This window comes from Myotis myotis, unplaced genomic scaffold (assembly GCF_014108235.1).
Source record: "Myotis myotis isolate mMyoMyo1 unplaced genomic scaffold, mMyoMyo1.p scaffold_m19_p_14, whole genome shotgun sequence".
Lineage (NCBI taxonomy): Eukaryota > Metazoa > Chordata > Mammalia > Chiroptera > Vespertilionidae > Myotis > Myotis myotis.
In genome coordinates this window covers 2,367,104-2,381,233 of record NW_023416318.1, presented here as the reverse complement: position 1 = coordinate 2,381,233, position 14,130 = coordinate 2,367,104, and the positions used below count along the sequence as shown (strand labels likewise).

Genomic DNA, 14,130 nt, shown 5'->3' with positions numbered 1-14,130 from the left:
CATTAAGATCATCAGTAATACAATAAGACAATGTCAATGCATCATTAATGCTGTCATCAATAGGTCATGGTTTTCATTTGCTGACTTTTAAAAAAAAAAACAAAAAACCTGTATTTTTATTGATTTCAGAGAGGAAGGGAGAGGGAGAGAGAGATAGAAACATCAATGATGAGAATCATTGATCAGCTGCTTCATGCACTCCCCCCACTGGGGATCGAGCCCACAACCTAGGCATGTGCCCTGACAGGGAATCAAACCATTACCTCTTAGTTCATAGGTCGATGTTCAACCACTGAGCTACACTGGCCAGGCCATTTGCTGACATTCTTTTTTTTCCAATTCTGAAATATTATGAGTTTTACCTTATCATTATTAATTAGGTTGCTTGTTGGTTGTTTTTATAAATCTACCATGCAGAGTGGTATACATGCTTATCAGGATTTTTCACTGATAATTTTCAAATAACCAGATATTAACTTGTAAATATTTTATAAGTAAAATTACACATCACACCCCCCCATTGCTAAGATACAGATACATAATTTCCCCTAATATTTTCTTGTACAGTAACACTTCCTTGCAATTAAACAAAGGTGATTTTTCTCCTCCTTTTGAAAAAAGCAAATGAGAAAAGGTCTTTTTTTATATTTTGCTTCATATAAGTGAATAGCTGACAAAAAAATGTTAAGGGCTGCTGATTGACAGGGTGCCCATTATCTCTGGAAATATGTAGGATATTGGCCAATTAATCTCCCCTTCAGAATGAGTGTTAATTTCTCATGTGCTCCTAATGAGTTTACGCTACTATTCAGAGAGCAATTATTCAATTCAGTGATTTGCAGAATCCTGCCCTGAGGACTTTATGAGGTTATCTCACATGAACTCATGGGGGATGTATAGTGTACACCAGCTAGATTTATGGTTCAAGTGGTTCATCAGGTGGTCCTGCAAGAGGCATCATACAACTATCTGATAGCTATGTTTCCAATATAAATTCAGAAACTGTGGTTGCATGTCACTCAGCTCCAAAAAAGGATGCTGTGAGGTCAAATACCCTTTCCAGCTTCTTAGAGTTTTTTTATTTTTAATATATTTTATTGATTTTTTACAGAGAGGAAGGGAGAGGGATAGAGAGTTAGAAACATCGATGAGAGAGAAACATCCATCAGCTGCCTCCTGCACACCCCCTACTGGGGATGTGCCCGCAACCAAGGTACATGCCCTTGACCAAAATCAAACATGGGACCCTTGAGTCCGCAGGCCGAAGCTCTATCCACTGAGCCAAACTGATTAGGGCCCAGCTTCTTAGAGTTTTGCGTGTATGTCAACTAAGTCAGGCAACTTTCCAGTAATGAATCTTCCCTTTCATACCAGAGAATATGTTAGGTTGCCAGTGGCAAATCCCATAGGAAAGAAAGTACTAGAGGACACTTTTTCAAGAATTTCAGGCTACCATTTTGTTATAAAATCATAGGCTCTTAGAGCTGAAAGGGACCCGAGAGTTTATTTACTTTAATTCCCTCTCAAAAAATAAAAAATAAACCGGCACCGCTGGTGTCTTTCAGTGGTTGAGCATCAACCTATGAATCAGGAGGTCACAGCTTGGTTCCTGGTCAGTGCACATGCCTGAGTTGCAGGCTCGATCCCCAGTGGGGGGCGTGTGGGAAGCAGCCAATCAATGATTCTCTCTCATCATTGGTGTCTCTTCCCTCTCCCTTCCTCTCTGAAACCAATAAAAAAATTAATAAACAAACAAACAAACTGGTGTATTATAACTCAGAAGAATGAAGCAACTGAGCTAATTAATAATTTAAATTGGTAAGTAATCCAATCTCCTTTTACATTTATTGTTTGATATACAAAACACTGTCCCAAAGTCTCTACTTAACTCTTGATAACCACTTGCAGTAGGCAAGGCAAGTGACAGGATCATTTTGCAGGCCGGGGAATAAAAGATTAAAGGGCGGCCATCGGGGATGAACACAGGGCTTCTGACTGTAATTCCAGGAGTTTGGCGGTTTTCTGCTGCTACATAGATTCCCCCTAGTTAGTCACAAATCAGGTCTGGGACGCAGATCTGCTGAAGTAAGCCAAATGGGAACTGGGCTGTGCTAGAGGAGTAAGCAGGCCAGCGTCATTTTTCTTTCTTTTTTTTCTTTTCAGGGCTTTCAATTGATAAGTGTGAGTGTCAGGGTTGCAATAAGCCTGGTCTCTCCAAATGGAACCTGAAAATGGAGAAGCAGTGAAATTTGGTAACAACAGGCAAGTTTACCCTCCAGGCAGCTGTAGCAATAATGGAGCCTCCTCTCCCTCCCCCACCTCAAATCTGTAAGTCCCATCAGAGACTTGATTCATACTTTACTTTAAGTTTGTGATTCTTAGGAATTGAATACACGACTTGCAAGAATAGGCCCTTGTGACTTTAGGCAAATCACTCTACCTCTCTGGACTTCAATTTTCCTGAGAAAAAGACAGACTCTCTAAAGCTCCTTCTATATTTCCAGGTGACTATGCTGCCCCTAGTGGTGGAATTTAAACTTTTTTTCCATCTGTGTCTCAGGCTTCCCCCACTCTGTAGTTTGATTTTTGCACATATCCTAGGCCTCCTCCTCAATACTGTGCTGCTCCTCTGCATACCCTATGCCCCCTGCCCACATACAAGCAGTTTGGTCCATTGAACAGTCGTTTTAGAACTATCCAATCAGGGAATAATAAGTTATTTGGCAATTTAGTGATGGCTCCTAATAGCCTGGTCCCACCCCCACCCCCGTATTTATAGAGTAAGTTCTTGAGAGTTAAAATTTAGCATAAACATAATTTTCCCTAGCCTGACAAAATATGCCTTTTTTGGTCATTTTCTTTTTAACTGAAATGTCGCCTCCTCAGGGAAACCATGTCTTATTATCCATTCAATGTAGAGCAGCCACCAAATCACTATTAATTACATCACATCACATTTTATTTTTCAGCAGAGCATTGATCAGCGTCGGACATTGTTCTCATTTATCAGTTTGTTTATTGACCGTCTCTTCCCTCCAAGAGGAGAACAAGATCTAGTACATGGTTAGGCATGTAGTAGACTCAAGAAATATTTGTTAGATGGATAGATGAATGGCTATCAACGCTAAATGGGATGTTAAAGATTACTCAGTCAAAACCTCTGATTTTGTAGATGAGTAAGTGATGCTCAATGCAATAAAAGAACTTGTTCAAGGACTCAAAATTAATCATTGGCTCAGCAGGACAACAACAGCTCCGAGTCCAATTACCTTTCTACTACAACTTAAATTAGGAAGGAAGAAGTTCTGTTTAAAAGCCCTAAGATACCTAAAGAGAAAAGCTCATTGACTATATACAGAATAAAGTGAAAGGGTGGGGGGCAGGCTTTGTGATGGGAATGGATTGGTCAGAGGAGGGATTTTTATAGGTAGAAGCCTAGGATATTGCAAAATTCATCTGCTTAAAAATAATTTGGGCATAAAAATTAATGTGAATTATCTTCCTTTTATTTTGTGATTTTTTTTCTGCTTTTGCTCTCAAAAATTTAGCATTTTCATTATTGCTTCAAGGGATTTTCACCTTTTGGGGAACAGATACTATTTTAATTTTCTCTTACTTCTTAGAGTCATGGAGCCTGTTTGGTATAGTATGCCAGGCATTTCTTGTTTATTGTGTCTATTGTCTTTTCTTCCATCATTCCTTTATTAAACTTATATGTGTTAAATAGAGCCCAAATACTAAAATGCTAAATCATGTTATTGCGTTCTTCTGAATTATTTTCCTCCATATCTATCTTCTGGAATATCCTTACCCCTCTTTTTCCCCTGGTAAATTTCTACACCTCCTTTAAAGCCCAATTCACAAATCACTCCTTCTAAAAGGTCATCCTTGAACATCAACCCTATGTCTGTTGAACATTGCTGCGGAACAACAATTTTCAGACAACAATGAGCATTTATTTCTTGTTCATGAGTTTGGGGATGACTGATCTCAGCTGGGTTTAGAGTGGTAACTCTGCTTCAAGCTCCAGGTCTGTGGGCCTGTGTCAACTCCATGTGTCTACATGTCTCTCATATTCCTTCTGAGACATTCAGGTTAGCAGGACATGTTATTCCCATAGCTTAGCCGAGGAACAAAGACCACATGCACAGGCCCACAAGCACAATTCCAGCCTCTGTTTGTTTTGTTTGCTAGCACTCATTGGTCAAGGCAAATAGCACAGTCAAGGTACAAGAAACTATAATTTTCCTATGGAGATGAAAAGAACTGCATACATTTTATAGAAAAAGCCATGGACACAGAAAGGGTCATGACTTGGCATCAATAATTGGTGTCAATATTTCAATCCACTTTCCAATTAACTATATCTCCAGGTCTTTCCTAGGCTAACTGTATCTTACCTGTGTTTCTACTGTTACATTTAATCATTCTGTGTTGTGACTGTTTTGACAGTTGGTATTCCCATTGATGAAACTTTAAAAATAATAACTAGCTCCTGGCCGGTGTGGCTCAGTGGTTGAGCATTGGCCTATGAACCAGGAGGTCAGAGTTCAATTCCCGGTTGGGGCACATGCCAGATTGCAGGTTTGATCCCCGGTAGGAGGCGTGCTGGAGGCAGCCGATCAGTGCCTCATCATTGATGTTTCTATCTCACCCTCTCCCTTCCTTTTTGAAATCAATAAAAATATATTTTAAAATCATCATCATCATCATCATCATCATCATCATAACTAGCATTTCAGTGGGCACACTATACCTGAGACAGTGCATTAAAATCTTTTCAGGCATAATCTCAGGTTTGCTTCCAAACCAACCTGTGTACTCTAGTTATCCCAAAATTACAGGTGAGGAAAATTACACTGAGGTATCTTGTCCAAGCTCACAAAATGCAGAGTTGAGTCTCACACTCCAGAATAATTACAGAGTCTCTTGACTTCTTCATTAAACTATATTCTTCCTCATTTGATTAAGAGCTCAAGCAAGACCTTTATCTGATTTGCCTTTCATCAACCCAGTACCAATGGCAGTTCCTGGCACACAATAGGAACTTGATACTTGCTGATTGAATTGAGTTGCACCAGTTCTAACTTGTCTTTTCTGCATTATCTCCTGCTTCTCTTACAGGTAAACCCTGCTCAGGATGACTTACTACTGCTCAAATATCATATGCCTGTGCCCCTTTTCCTGACATTTCAAATACTAAATTATTAAATAACTCATACTAAATCATTCCTCTCAAATTCCTTCATCCCTATCTCATATGGACAAAACTTAAGAGGCTGTTAAATGCTGTTGTGCTTGTCTCTATCCATGGCTGAGGTGAGCTTGACAATGATATCTGAGCTTCCTAGACTATGCACCACTGAATTCCTGTAGACTTTTATTGAATTCATATTGTCTATTAAGTGAAAGGGAATGATATAGGGTGAGATACATGTTTTATTTATGTCATGGTCATTCTTTCCAAGATGACAGTCACAGGCCCAGAATGACATGCTATATTTCATAAATATGGTAGTCTTGCTATAATAGAAAATTCCCTGTATTTAAATTATAAGGCTTGTATTCTGATACTCAGTCATTATCTTAACATTATCTCCCTCACTAATCACTTCAACTCTCAGTTGTGTCATCTGTTACATTGAAGGGCCATGTGCAGGGTTGTGTGCAATGGGCAGAATTAAATTCTCCATGTGTGAGAAAACATATTTGGAAAATATAAATTCACTTGTCATTAAAGAGTGTGTGTGTGTGTGTGTATGTGTGTGGTTATATAAAGTACAGAGTACATATAAAGAGTTCAAATATACTGTGTTTATATATGTAAAGTTCATATATATAATGTATTTACATATAAAGTATTATTTAACTCCAAGTAAATTATAAAAGAAAAAATAAATTCTCAACTTTAGAAAGGTTGACTATAACTTGTACCCTTATATCAGCTAGGGGCAATGTAAACTGATACATTACTATAAAAAAACAATTTGCTAACATAATTCTAAGAAATCATGTTATAGGAATGAGGGAAATACAGGAAATGATCTGTACAATATTTTACAAATAGTGATGGGTAATTTGGCACATCACTTAACATGGAATATTATTTACACATTAAAATCATAACTCTGTGTCACACGGAAGACTATATGATAGGTAGAAATTCTATATACAACAATGTCCATTTTTAAGTAAAAAAGTTATAACTACCTATGGAATTTGGTAAGATATATATATATATATATGAGGAAAGGCTAAGTGTTACAAAAATAATCTCAAAACCTCAGCAGTTGAAATTAGTAAAGTTTAATTTTCACTCACATCACAGTCTAATTTAGGTCAACACGCAGATGGGTGGTCTCAGCTCCACACAGCTAACACAGTGAATTAGGGAGCCAGGATCTTTCCAACCAGGGCCTCATCTCCTGCATCCATCTCATCTGAAAGGCAGAGGAAGGAACTGGGAGGTGGAAAAAGGAGACCACCACCTCTTAACCTTGAACAGAGCTTCTGCTCAAGGACATTGGCAAGAACAAGTTCATGGCCCCTGCTGACCCTAGATGAAGGGAGCTGGCAGAAATAATGTAGGTGAGAGCTCAGGAGAAACAGGGTGGGTCTAGTGAGCACCTGGCTACTCTGTGCCACAATATGTATATGAGCAGAGAGTATGAGATGTAAAAATGGAAAGAATAGATTTACTAAGGAGATTGTACTTTGCAAGTAAACCTAAGAGATAGGCATTTTTTTTCTTTATTATTTATATTATATGTAAAAGATACAAATATGTAAAATAAAAATTACTATAATCTAACCACTATTCTGTACACCTGAAACTAATATAAAATAATATTGAATGTCAACTGTAATTGAAAATTAAAATTTATTTTTAAAAAAGCTTAAAATACTGGAATTTTAAATAATGTATTAGGCCACTCTCACCTTTAATATCCAATGACTAGTCATTGCAGAATATTGAATTTCATTATCCAACCTGTTTTCTGTCCATACCTTCTCATGTCTTCTAAGAACCTGGCCCTCAAGAAATATGGTCTAAATTTTGCAGACCATTTGATGGGAGATCTGAAGCATGGGCACTCATTAACAGGATAGAGTTTAATTAAGCTCCAGATGCAATTATAACTTTGCTGGTTATTAACAGTGATGAGAAAAATGACACAGCTATGATCACTGGAAGAGCTATTGATGGGTTTCTTGATGACATAACATTTGCTTAATGGAAGTCTTTTTATGTACAAGTGCCATCTGAGGGAAATTCATCATTGATGTTAATTTAAGAGTATTTAATCTGTCACTCAATGCCAGGTCCAATGAAGAGGGAGAGAATGGCATAAACTGAGTATTTGTGTCTGGCAAAGAGGTATAATAACAAAAACAAAATTGGGACAAACAGCAAAGTCTCTTTAGAGGATCAGGTCCCTTAAAAAACACAAAAGACCAGAATGGTGAACAAAGAGAAAACTGCTTTTTTCCCCAGAAAGAAAGATGAAAGTTGTTTATGCAGCTCGGGTCATTAGTGATAAAATTCTTTGCATGCAAATTAAGGTCATTATTTCCTTTTTATAATGAAATCATGAGAATCACTTTGGGAATGGCCAAGTCCAGCCTTGAATGTTCCTCTTATACATACTTCTGCCCAGCCGAAATGGAATGAACGCACTCAGAAACAATCATCTTTGATTAGGTTTCATAGTTCAAAGGTGATTGGATTCATTTGCTCGGTCTGCCATAGCAAAATACCACAGACTGTGTGGCTTAAACAACAGAAATTTATTTTTTCACAGTTTGGGGGACTGGAAGTTCAAGATCAAGGAATCAACAGGTTTGTTTTCTCCTGAGGCCTCTCTCCTTGGCTTGCAGATGGCCGCCTTCTGGCTGCATCTTCATGTGCATTTCTGGTATCTGTCCATCTTCTTACAAGGACACCAGTCATAATGGATTACAGCCCCACCCTTATTAGCTCATTTAATCGTAATCACCTCTTCCAAGTTCCTATCTCCACATACAGTCATGCTGGGGGTTAGGGCTTCAACATATAAATTTTGGGGAGAAATGGTTCAGTCCATACCAATGACCATATTAACTTTTTAATTATAAATATAGATCAAATAGAAAGGATCTTCCCACTCCAGGCCTCTGTTTCACACTGAATCTAGAAAGGAGACCGGCATAATAAGCACACCCTCCCCCTCCTGCAAGAAAGTGTATCCTTGCCGTAGCCGGTTTGGCTCAGTGGATGGAGCATCGGCCTGCGGACCGAAAGCTTCCAGGTTCAATTCCAGTCAAGGGCATGTACCTTAGTTGCAGGCACATCCCCAGTAGGAGGTGTGCAGGAGGCAGCTGGTCGATGTTTCTCTCTTATTGATGTTTCTATCTCTCTCCCTTCCTCTCAGTAAAAAATCAATAAACTATATATTTTTAAAAAACGTGTATCCCTTGTAATTATGATTGCTTGTCTGTCATGCTTGTCTACCACAAGCCCTCCTCCAGAACTATCCTCATTTTACAGGGGAAAGATTATAGGAGGAAGGTGTGCTAACCTCTCCAAGGTCACATGGCCACCAAATTTAGTTTCAAATTCTTCCTAGTACTGTAACCCTTTTTGACAGAATTTAGGACTGTGGTCACACAAAGAAGGACCCAGTGAGATGGGGTGGGATTCTGAGAGAGCTTGGATGCCCCCTGTAGCCACGTTCCTTCCTGAGGAGGCAGAACAGTGGAAAGTGGAAGTCCAGTGTGAGAGGCTGGTGGATGATGATGCAGGTGACCAGGCTCCTGGCACAGAGGGAGATGCAGAAGTGGATGACTCCAATTTCAGACATGTTGAATGAGTACCCAGGGTTGAACCAAGAAGTACTTAGACAATAAGGTCAAACAAGAATCCAATGAGCTATGTGTATTATTTTGTGCAGTGGAGGAAAAAAAAATTTCCTCTACCTATCTTAGGTTCATGGTAGGGGTTCTGTAATAAAAGACAGATTAACCAGAGAAAAACAAACTAGCTTATTAACATGTGTATCTCATATATACTTGAGAGAAACTCGGGTAAGAGTAACTCAAAGTGGTGGCTTAGAATTCAGGCTTTTATAGCATCTTCAACGAAAAACAAATTTGTAGAGACATGACAAAATAGAGGAAAGAGTTTTCAGGCTTCCAAGAACCACAAACTGTGGAAAAGTAAATATATGGGAAATTAATGGTAGATGAAGGCTAGTTAGCACCTTGTAATATAGATTCCTCTGGTGCCATCTCCACACTGATAAGAGTCTAAAGTTGTCTCCTCTGGTAATTAACTTTTGTCCTTCCTGGTAGAAAGGGGAGGAGGGACACCTTTGGAAATGTATGATCTACTCCTAGAGAAATAGGGGGAGGACAGCGAGCTTTTCTCATATCTGCTTCTTAATTGCCTTTAGTCAAAATATTCTTTATGCCAAAGCAGCATTCAACACTAGTGACATTTTCTAGTTTATTTTTTCAAAAGATAGGGATCTAGAAGTTGAAAAAAAGGATAAAGAAGAGGAAGCAAAATACCGAGAAAAAAATTGGAGTCTAGGCCTTGACTATGGAACATTGAGAGGCAGCAGGGCGCCGGCTCAGGAGCAGAGCAGGAGGAAGACCATCTGAGGCTAAGTTCAGGCTCAACGACTTCCCAGTTGGGAGAAGCTAGAAAAAAATCATTGGCATCCTGTCTTGGACCCCTTTTCTCTTTCTCCTGTGCCTTTAATTTTTTAAGAACTAATAATAGTATCTCTTCATAAGAATGCTGAAATAATTAAAAGTAATAATGTTGGTAAATCACACACAAAAATGTTTTCTACGTATTACTAGCTTGCTAGCATTGGACAAGTGACTTAAATTCCCTGTTTCAAGTTCTTCATTTGTAAAATGGAGATAATTATACTTTTCTCAAAAGGTTGTTATGAGCCATATTTTTATTTATATAACTTTATTCATCTATTTGTCTATTTAGCATAAATAGATGGGTAAGTTTATATAAACATGTATAAATATGTTTAACATATGTAGGATATATTACTTATATATACTGATGATAAATATTTTATATATACATTTAATTTATAATTTTCATGATAATCTTAAAAGCAACAATGGTGACATACTAAATTGTAGCATAGCAACGGGGCAGGATGGGAGTGTAGAGAATTTCAAAATAGTAATTAATAAAACCAACAAACATCAGTCTGCTTTTTATTATTACTCTGGCAATTCTTTTTAAATCCAAGGATATGTTTTTATTGATTTTTAGAGAGAGAGAAACATCAATGCAAGAAAGAAACATCAATTGTTTGCCTCCCGTACATTCCCCAACAGGGGATCAAACCCACAACCTACATATGCACCTTGACCAGGAATCGAACCTGCAACCTTTGATGTACGGGACAATGCTCCAACCAACTGAACCGGCCATGGCACTCTGGCAATTCTTAACATGATCAGTTATAAAAATATTCCTCCCCACTGTATCAAACCACTTCCACCCTGTCTACCCCCACCCTTCCCACCCCTGCTCCTGCCTGCTTAAGTGATACTCTGTACATACCTGTTTCTCTAGTCAGTAGTATGAACACAGAAGATTTGGATAAGTACCAGCTTAATAAACATCACATCGAATTTCTTATATGTGTGAAGCACTTGGCTTTGAAAAGCACTGGGGCGCATTTACTCACTTGGTGTTGCCAAGGTTGAGTCACCCTGATTGAGATTCAACACAAGTTCACTGCAAGCCTCTTCTTTATTAGTGCTCAGCTCCGGCTGCCATGCGAATCTCCCGGGGAGCTGTAAAAAGGATCAATGCCTATGCCAATTAAATTGGAATTTCTGGAGGAGGGGACGATGTCCAGTTATAGGTACTTTTTTTTAACATGCCTCCAACAACTCTACCACGCAGCCAGGGTTGAGAAGAGCTGAGCCAGGTGACATGGCATGAAGGTTTTGTGCTTAGATTCTGGCATTGGATTCGCAGTCCAACCTGGGGTACCTCTCCATGCCTCATTTTTCATCTATAAAAAAAGAATGGGTTCTTTTGAACCCAGCTGAAAGGGTTGTTGTGAGGTGTAAATGAGCTAACCCATGTAATGCATTTAGAATAGTGTCTGGCGCACAATAAGAATTCAATAAATGCAGGCTATTATCATTGTAATAGCACTTTTGTACATGACCCTGGCCGAGTGCCATCGCTGCCCATTGTATGCCTGAGGAAACCGATTCAGAGAACTCGGTTGCTTATCCAATCACAGAGCTTATAAGTGAGAAAGCAAGAAAGTGATTCAATTTAGAGCTCAAGAGTAATGTGTACAACGCCAAGATACCTTCAGATTTCTTAAACACTGAATATGGAGTTTAGCGCATGTTTACCAAGGCTCCTATTGCAATTATCTTGACCATTATTCATTATTTGCTTATTATATTTTCCATCGGTACCACACTTTAGACCCAGATAAACAGGATCCAGCCTTGGCCTCCACCCAGGGCCCTCAGGGCTTTGGAGCGCCTTCCTCTATAATTTCTAAGTCCCATCTCCCTGGCTGGGGCTGTAAGGCCAGATCAGGGCAGGTAGATGAAGCAACCTGAGCCCAAATGGGTCCCGTGTGGGCTCCAGGTCCCCTTTGGACCAGAGTATTCCCACGGTCCATGATGGCTTTCCTTTAGTAGAATGTACACAGTTGGGCTGCCAGAATAGAGCTGGCATGCTGATTTGGAATGACTCAAACTGTTAAACTAGGTAAGAACTCCCCCAAACTTTTGCTCGGCCCCATACATCCAAAAGGCAGCCTTGCTTCCTGTGATCCAAATGGTCCATTTTAAATTTAAACAAGCAAACATTTTCCCTGGAGCTATTGATCACTGTATTTTCCCATATCGGCATGTTTTTCATTTACATGAGTCAAAGAAGACAATCCAATAAACTTATGCATATTCAGAAACAAGGGTATAGTGTCACACAAAACCAGCAGCACTGGGTGTTCTAGTGGATATAAATAGCTATTTATGAATGTTATAAAAATGCATTTCCTATATTCTGTGACATCTTAGGCCGGTGAGGTAAACAAGTGAGGACGATCTGGGTTGAAACCCCACATCTGCACCCACTTCATTTCTAAACCTCCGTTTCCTCATCTGTAAAAGAGAGTTGATGCCTGTGCCCCCCTGCTAGAACTGTCGAGAGGAAGAAATGAGATAAATAGTAGTAAGTAGCTTAGCACAATGGAGCCAGTGTTCGTAGCATTGTAGTACAGATTATGCTAACAGTTACATGAGTAACATTGTAAAGGCTCACTAAACTTTGGCTTCAGAGCAATTGTAATTAGTAGGATGATGAAGCGACAGTCTGTATCAAGAACATGCAGGAAAGAAAGGCGATTTCCACTGGAAGAAGACGGAATGGCTTTTTGGAAGAAGTGTTTACAGGCTGGTCTTAGAAGGAAAGACACAGTTCTTCCAAAGTATGTGTGAGGATTTGGAGGTGGGGTGAGGGAAGAGAAAAAAGAGAAGAGAAAGTCCACATGGACTACCAGCAGCCAAGTTGGGCTGCGGGGAAGGGGAGAGTAGGGTGGAAGGTGGGACAGGTGACTAGCATGGCTGTCCTTGGGTCAGTAGATAAGCTAAAAACCTCCAGAGAAATCCACAGAAAAGTACCTCAATCTTCCCCGACAGGTCTGCAATGACCCCTGAGGGCACGACACCTGCTATGTGTGTGATGAGCAGAGGAAGTTTGACACCTGCTATGTGTGTGATGAGCAGAGGAAGTTTGACACCTGCTATGTGTGTGATGAGCAGAGGAAGTTTGACACCTGCTATGTGTGTGATGAGCAGAGGAAGTTTGACACCTGCTATGTGTGTGATGAGCAGAGGAAGTTTGACACCTGCTATGTGTGTGATGAGCAGAGGAAGTTTGACACCTGCTATGTGTGTGATGAGCAGAGGAAGTTTGACACCTGCTATGTGTGTGATGAGCAGAGGAAGTTTGACACCTGCTATGTGTGTGATGAGCAGAGGAAGTTGGACACCTGCTATGTGTGTGATGAGCAGAGGAAGTTTGACACCTGCTGTGTGTGTGATGAGCAGAGGAAGTTGGACACCTGCTATGTGTGTGATGAGCAGAGGAGTTACACTTCTGACAGACATCACCACTCAAGAGACACTCGAGCCTCCAGGTGACAGGTGGCCCATGTAACCACTAGGAAACAAGGAAAAAGAAGAGAGAAAGGAGCCAAGCTAGTCCAGGCCTGAGAGCTGGTGAAATCCTTTGTCTGTGCTCCCACATCCAGAAGTATCAGCCATCCCTTTTGTCACCTTGTGGTGTTTTCTCCGGCTCCTGTAGTTGGTCCCACTGGTGACCCTCAGCAGCAGGCTGGTGCTGGCCTTGTTATGAGGGAGTCTCATCAGATAAAACATGGTCAGCAGCAGCAGGGTCTGATGGTCTTGGAATCAAGCCAGAGCCCTAGGGTGAGCCGAAACTCTTAGGGTCCTAGTTTGATACCTGACTTGTTGTACCAGCTAAGCTCGGGATTAGCCCCTACCACTCAGTATGGTGCCACCACCTGCCCCATCTGTCTCACCTCCTAAACCCACAGCCTCTGCACAGTTCTCCTGCCTGGTCTTCCAGTTCTGCTCTAACACGGTGGCCCTACCCTGATCCCTGTGTGGACTGTGGATGTGAATGAAGTGCCACCATCTCCTGGAAGCTGTCCTCCCACCTTGAGTGGTGCCAGTGATATATGAACAGATACCACATACTCATGACTGCCTCTGGATTTGCTACCACTTTGGTTAGGTTTGATGAAGTTGACAAGTGCTAAAATCACCCCTGACCATCTTTGCCCTGCGCTTTGTGCACTCAGCCTTCGCCATGACCTTCCTGTGCAGTGAGTCACCTTCCTTCAGCATCCTCGTCTCACACATCTCCATACCCTTCCAATCTCATCCAGCCCAATGGGGTTGAGTTTCCTCCCCAGCTCACCCCTGTGACTACCTGAATCATGACTAAAAAGAAGTTTAAACCAAAGTAGCAAAAGAAATAGAGTATCAGTGTCTACATCTGCTATATGCGACTCAAGTTCATTTGGACCACGTGTGCAGATTCAACAGGAA

At 40.4% G+C, this 14,130-nt stretch overlaps 1 long non-coding RNA gene across 1 annotated transcript; it reads right to left on the bottom strand.

Annotated features, from left to right (window-relative positions):
* Nucleotides 1-2,945: 2,945 nt before the first annotated feature.
* LOC118669345 lies at nt 2,946-10,751 on the bottom strand. The gene is made up of 3 exons (XR_004971967.1): nt 10,580-10,751; nt 6,322-6,440; nt 2,946-3,033 (listed from the first exon to the last, which is right to left on the bottom strand). It is a non-coding gene; the product is annotated as an uncharacterized LOC118669345 (long non-coding RNA).
* Between the last annotated feature and the right edge of the window lie 3,379 nt (nt 10,752-14,130).